This window comes from Xiphias gladius, chromosome 8, assembly GCF_016859285.1.
Source record: "Xiphias gladius isolate SHS-SW01 ecotype Sanya breed wild chromosome 8, ASM1685928v1, whole genome shotgun sequence".
NCBI lineage: Eukaryota > Metazoa > Chordata > Actinopteri > Istiophoriformes > Xiphiidae > Xiphias > Xiphias gladius.
In genome coordinates, this window is record NC_053407.1 from 10,486,203 (window position 1) to 10,492,356 (window position 6,154).

Consider the following 6,154-nt stretch of genomic DNA (forward strand, 5'->3'; position numbering starts at 1 on the left):
GGTAAATATGTTCATTCCCTTATCACATAGAGTTAGATGAGAAGATTGATACTATTCTTGCATCTGTATGCTAAATATGAAGCTATGGCCAGTAATTGGTTAGCTTAGCTCAGCATAAATACTGGAAACAGGGGGAACAGCTAGCCTGGCACTGTTCGAAGGTAGCAAAATCTGCCTACCAGCACCTCTAAAGCTGAACAGTTAACACGTTATATCCGGTTAGTTATCGTCATGAGCTTGCCAGGCAACCAGCGGACACTCCAGGACGTCACTGCTCTTGGCTGAGAAATATTCCAACACATGACTAACTCTAGTGTTTATGTTAAGATAAGATAAGCGGCTGCTTGATTAACTTTACTGTGAATTTACAGGTCTCTAACTCTTGGCGAGAAATTGAATACACTTGTTTCCCAAAATGTCGAACTATTGCGTAAAGGAAATAAAAGAGGAGGTAGTATGATACAGTAACACTTCCTCAATACAGTTTCTCCCTGCTTTATTCATTCCATGAGATACACCAAAGCTAAGTGCCAGAACAAAAAATACTGTTAAACTTTGCATGCTTGTGTCTATGGACATACTTTACGAGGTGCCTCTTCCTACTGAAATACAGCCGAAAGACATCCCTGTCTTTCGAATAATCTGCATAAATTTACACCTTTTCAAAATGTGAATGTTCTGTCTTTCTCCTTCTCTGCCTCTTATCCTGTTTAGTAATTAGCCTTTGACCCCCCTGGGCTCACGCAGGCGTGAAGATTGAAGGACAGAGATAGTTTAAGCGATGGATTTGTCATAGAAATTTCTCATCAATCTGAAATCTTGAGGGCAGAGCTCCCAATTTATTATATTATAGAGCACATCTTGTGGCACTATCACTTAGGAGGGAAGTGTCAAGCAGAATCTGGCTTTGACTGTCGTGCCAACTCCATTTGCCTGGGTTTTACAGCATGCCCCTTGACTTTGCCATGTGTGGAGAATCACTAGACGCTGGTGATGGGCAGTAATTCCCTTGCCTATATGAGTGAGTGATCAGAATTCATATTAGCATCTTTACACACTGATGGCAGCCTGTCACTCCAGGTGCCAAGTGGTCTCTTTGGACTGCAGTCAGTCACTCGCAGGGAGGAAGCAGCATCCCATTTTTATCCTGCTGGAGAGAAAAACACGGTTAGTTCCATTAGTTCCATCTGGAAGACATGCAAGGATTTTTAGTTGAGATTTACCAGATTTTAGCCCAGAAAAATGTTTTTTCTGCAATGTGAAATGACTGTTTTATGGTAATGTGTCTCCACTCGTGTCATGTACATGTTGTCAGCATGAACATTCTTGTGCATGTGCATTTTTGCAGGATTTGAGAACAGCAAAGAATTGTTCTTTCTGTGTACATTTTGTGTTAGCAGCCTGTGATTCTGTTGTATTGGTTTCTCTGTCTGTAATTTCAAGAGATTAATGACACTGTCACACACTTGTGAAGTGTCCTTAACTAAGATTCAGCAGCATAATGTCCACTCCATCTTTGTTTCATTTTTCCCATTCAAAAGGCATTCCAATCAGCATTAGGCCATCTTGAATCCCTCCTCGTTCTGGCTACTGCGCAGCAATGGTGCCAGTGTTGGAGGGGGAATGTTTTTGCCAAACAGATGGAGAAGCATCACTATGTTGCACATACACAGCCACACATACTTCCACTTGGTGATTTCACGGCCTGCATTGACATTCAGTCATTCATTACAAAGTGAATTAATGTGCCAGAGTTGCAGTTTCCTCTTAAAAACAGATGTCGCCGGAACATCTAATTAAGCAGCACACCAAATCATTGCCTCTCGGTCATCTCCAGCCATTTTGCTTCTGTACAAGAAAGTCCCTCTCAGAAATGTACAGTAACGATGTATCTCATCTGGATCAGGCCAGGTAGTTGTTGCGGCTGTGACCTCCGTGCCCAATAACCTAAATCACTATTTAAATTATTCACACAATAACGATACCGGAGGACTCCATTATGAACATTATTGCTGAGAAATGGGCTCGGCTGAGGTGAAGGATGAGTCTTATCTTTCGCTGTCAGTCGGGGCATTAGTCATGGTAACGGGTCCCTCAGACCTGTGTTCGGGGTTTTCATTGAGCTTTACATAGCAGATTTATCACAGATCACGAGCTGATATCAATGTCCTAACAATGAGATGAAATGCCCGTCTAAAGCTGTTTAGCTTCTGTGTCATTATTATTATTTAAGGTCTGGATGATGCAAAATGTGGATATAGGCATGTCATCTGTGAGATGGTGGCAGTTTAAAGCATATGGGGAAAAAATGCTGTCAAAATCACATGTTGTGGGTTTTACAGATAGCAAAGATACCCAATTCCCCGCTGCACTACTTTGACATCTACATTTACTGTAGAGTAAATGAAACTTCACAGACAGAAAAAGTTTCCATTTGAACCAAATAAGACAGAATAACGGAAAGTGTTTTCTCTGTCATTGCTCTTTTTTCCTCCGTCAAGAAGCCAAACTCAATTTATGTCAAACAAGGTTTAAAGGACCTTGGGATTAAAGCCATAAACTGGCTGCTGTCAGACCTGAAGCCCTGCTAACAATTTAGTGCCAAACCAGCGTTGTTCAATATCATTTCATATTATATCATGTCCCGACACAGTGACAGCTACACATCAGCCCAGTCACAGCTGGTTTGCCCTGAAGAACTCCTTCGATGTCGGCTGCAATCGAAGCTGACTCCACTTTGCTCTGATCTAAAATGGGAAATCCATCTGAAGTACTCTGCGGGGAGCGGCTACAGCTTTTGGTAACGAATGCTAGCAGGTCGATCAGGTAATGAGAAGAGATATTTGGGTAGGTGGGAGTGGAGTGGGGGGACTGATGCTGTAATGGGCCTGCCAAAAGCCTTCACTGGCTCCATTATAACGGCTAGAGACAGCGCTAATGGAGTACTCACCTATACAGAGATACAAAAACAGCTATAGTGAAATCAACAGCATGCAACTGTAATGTTTCTCCTTTATTGCTGCAAATGTTTCTGAGAAGCCAGTTAAGCTTAGTAACTTTTTCAAGTTGTCAAAGACTATATCCGCACTAATGTGAATACATTTTGAAAACACTGTTTATGTGTCAAACATTTTCTGTTCACAGTTGGATTTCCAAATTCTAAGCGAAAGTTTTGCCATTCACAATAAAATTTCAGCACAACAGACAAATTTTTGAGTTTCCTCTTTTGGGTACACGCGAGCCACTTGTTCTACCAAGCAGCTTTCCATCTCTTTTAAACTGCTGTGTAAAGAGCATGAGGAAGGGCATGCCACCAAGATTTTCAACAACAGATCACACGACAACCACATCGGGTTTCCCCGTCCACACTACAGCCAAAGTTCAAATCATCCATGTAGGACAGTTTTTTGAAAAGCATTGCTTTTCCAGTAGCACATAAAAATGAGGTAGGATCACATGATATATGTGGGATATATGTTATTATAATCATCTTATTATGATACACCTTAATATAATTGTTAACATATGTATAAAAATGTATACATTGCATACACCAACAGGATGTTAACATCTGGTGATTGTGTATTGTATACAGTATGGTGTTATATAACAGTATACCTCCAAAGTTTTACTCATCCCAAGCTACAAAAAAACAGCCTTGTTTCTGCTTCTGTAAAAATGTGACAATGCATTTCTCAGCCTACCACCTTTTTCTTTTTTACATTTTGTAGCTGCTGGAGGTGAAGCTACTATTACCTACTAGTGCCTCCAAATTGTACTAAAGGACTTGAGTAAATTTACTTGGTAACATTCCACCACTGCAGCCAATCCACTGGGTTTTAAAATGCTTTATTTAGTTTAAGAAGCAGTAGAATTTTCTCAAACCATAAAAGAAACACTTAATCTAAAATTTCCAAATTTGGAGATACGTGGTTTTCTTTGGACAGCAACAATTTACTGTACATATAAATTTCCTGAATTACTGTAGTTTTTATTCTGTCTTTTTAATCTGTTTATAATCTATTATCTTGTTATTACTCACATACAGTTTCCCCGAAATATAATTGCATACAAACATATGATCATTTCTCTCTATGTTGACATATAACTGAACATATGTCGACATACACCGATCAACTACAACATTAAAACCAGTGACTGGTTTTGTAGGTGATGTTTGTATGTTAGCACATGGGGTCTCATACTGTATGCAACATATGTACACAATTAATATTGTACATATCAAAATAGAGGTGACAGAGATAGGATGCCGTTATGCAGTCTGACAGTGATGTTGACACAGTGGCTCAGTGGATAGCAATGTCTCCTCCACATAATGAGGAGGTCCTGGTTTGAACTAACTTCTGTGTGAGTTTGTCCACCTATGTTTCATCCTGCAATCCAGTGACATGTGAAGCTGACTGTGCGTACGAATGTGCTTATCTGTCAAAGTACATATGTTCATGTTCCTATCAGCCAGCATGGCCGAAGTAGTCTCTAAACACTCATTTCATTACACGTCCACAAGTTTCCCTTTCCTGCAGGCCTCTCAGCAGAGACATTATAGAGGTACATTGATAAGTAAAAGGTACAGACAAAAGGCACAAATCTGGGCCTAGCACTTCATTAAACTGTGGGCTACTTTTTCTGTGTGTCTGTTGCTATCCGTGAGCGCCTTTAAGTTGAACCTCTCGAGCAGAGATAGAAGAGATGGGAGACTGCAGGAGCAGAAGGACGATGGGACAATTTGTACAATCAGAGGAGAAGGCAGAGAAGGAGAGTGACAGAGGGAGGGTGAAACCTCCACGTGTTTGATGGTGATTGGAGACACCACTTACACAAACAATGAGGCGGAGGATGACAACATCTTCTGCATGACGAGTGTGTTTGTGAAGGCTGTCCTCACACGACGACATGGCACTTTGAATCATCCTCACACCCCAGATGTGTACGCACAATGACGCGCACAAACACATCTAAACACACATGCACGCACAAAGAGATTTCACTTTACATTTACCAGCCTGATGTCAAATAAAGTATGCGACTACAAGAGGTGAGGAGAAGACACATGGTCCTTCTGTAAGAGGGGGATATGCCTTGTTTGCCAATCAGTATATAAGCACGCTCAAGTATAAAATAAAGGCAGGTGTTTGAAATTTGGTCACTTCCGTGACACAGAAAAACACTCACTGTTTGAATAGAGCTCTGCTCTCCTGCCTCCTATATCTGTCTTCGCTTACCCTTTCTGTCTTTCTCGCCCCAACTTAAATGGCTTTGAAAAATCACTGGTCTATGGCCATTCCACAGCACTATCCTTTCATACGTCTTCCCCTTTAGGGTAATGTCTTTTTACACTGTGGAAGTGGAAGCTCTTGCACATCCAGGAACGGGGGAACAGTGAGCCGAGCACACAGGTCAGCATTCTCCAACGGTGGGGTCCATCTACGTGGCTGCCTTAGGTATGGCGAACACTTTGAGAGGTGTATGAAGAGTGGATGCTCCAGCTCTCACTGAGGTCCTTGAACAGAATTCACTGAGCCAGTCTAATGTTTAATTTAGTCTAGAAAGACGTTCAGGAATTTGCTAAGAAACTGCAAGTCCATTTGAGTGAGTTTAAGAAGTAAATATCAACTGTATCACTGAAGAAACAGTTTTGCTCAGGATGATGACTGGTCTTTAAGAGAGTTACATGAGAGTTAGCTTTCAATTCTTCAAGGGTCTCAGGCACTGCTACAGCTTTTTGATTAAGGGCTGTAAAGCCCCCAATAACTTTGTTTCAAATTTTTAACCATTATTCGTTTAAATTTTATATTTCCAAATAAATAAGCAACAAGCGAAGTTAAAGTTTGAAAGAAAACATCCTCAGGCTTTTTTTTGTTACTAGCTAAACACTCAAAACTCAGCTAATCTGCTTCATCAGGACTGTGTGGGTGTGGTTAGATCAAATTTGACCGACAGTGTCCTTGCAACATCAGCAAACAACTCACCCACACTAGAATGTATTCTGTTTCAAATGTAGCCCACTTTAAACCAGTGAAAAGAGCATAGATACATAAATCTCTCATGTGAAATAACCAAAACTTTTCTAATTTTACCAGGACCCCATCACTTCCAGTAGGAAGCTGATTGAGAATATACAGTAGGATTTCAG